This window comes from Frankliniella occidentalis, unplaced genomic scaffold (genome assembly GCF_000697945.3).
Source record: "Frankliniella occidentalis isolate FOCC.00 unplaced genomic scaffold, Focc_3.1 Scaffold35, whole genome shotgun sequence".
NCBI lineage: Eukaryota > Metazoa > Arthropoda > Insecta > Thysanoptera > Thripidae > Frankliniella > Frankliniella occidentalis.
Window position 1 is genome coordinate 472,482 of NW_026267165.1, and position 1,054 is coordinate 473,535.

A 1,054-nucleotide genomic window follows, 5' to 3' on the forward strand; every position below is an offset into this window, starting at 1 on the left:
GCGGCGGGGCGCGCCTCCCGGGGAGCAGTGGGCGTGTAGTCGCGGGAGGTTCAGTAGTAATCCCCGGCAGGCTTTTGCACGGCAGAGGGAAGGCAAGGCGCCTCCGCGCCGCCCCCGCCCGCCTCCCGCGCGCTGTCAGCCGCTCCCCTCGCTTTCACCTTCTCACTTCAATCCCGAGCCCATCTCTCGCTCCCATTTAATTAAGTCGCAACGTATTGCGCTGCTTGCTGTACTCGCAAAAGGGTCCCGCGCTTGCTTTTTAAGGTAATAATGTTATTGCGTGGCGGATCAAAACAAAAGTTTTGCGAGACGCACGTAAGTGCGGCAATCCTACGAAGCCGTCTTTTCCGTTGTTTGCTTTTGTTTGTTTGTTTGGTTTGAAACGTGAAAGAGAGCACAGAAAAAAAACAGAGGTAATGTAGTACATTTTAAAAGTGCTGGTCTAGTGGTGTCTCTAGAAAAAAGCTGACAGTCCAAAAAGGTGCCACTATTTATTGTAGTGTCAATGCAAAGCATCCTCAAAATTTCTGTAGTCCCCATTCAAGTGTGCTAATGCTAACGTAAGTGACACCTTCATTTTTATGAAACAGAAAGACAACAAAACGATAATTAATCAATCCTGTGTATCCAGGTAAAAAAAGGCTAAAGACACTTTTTTCTTAAATTGCAGAGAATGACATGGCTTTCGTGGGGGTGGAGCTCCGGACCACGTGACAGAGCCAAGTTGCTGTCCCACTAGCCATTATGACCAAAAAGGTAAGAAAAAAAGAATACATTATTTAGCAATAACAGACTGATGATCCACAAGCAATCTCCTGACACGCAATATGGAGAACCGATTTACCACAACGGTACGAATAAGCTCATGTCTATTCTGAGTGTAGCGCGATCCGTGTGCGAATCAGCTGTACGCACTCTGCGTCTTACGCGCTGAGCCGCGACAAGTTGTCGTTTTCCAATCTTCCTATTTCATCGCGGGTACCACATAGGCGCTGTCTCTCTCAATCTCTCTCAATAATCTCCACCGCCAAGCACACGTGTTATTGACAGGCGC

At 48.0% G+C, this 1,054-nt stretch overlaps 1 protein-coding gene across 1 annotated transcript in view; it reads left to right on the forward strand.

Annotated features, from left to right (window-relative positions):
- LOC113212976 (alpha-2Da adrenergic receptor) overlaps nucleotides 1-1,054 on the forward strand; it is a 69,368-nt gene that overhangs the window by 23,359 nt on the left and 44,955 nt on the right. The window contains exon 2 of the mRNA XM_052266145.1: nucleotides 671-756. The gene's annotated coding sequence lies outside the window, so the exon portion shown is untranslated. The remainder of the gene's footprint in view (nucleotides 1-670; nucleotides 757-1,054) is intronic.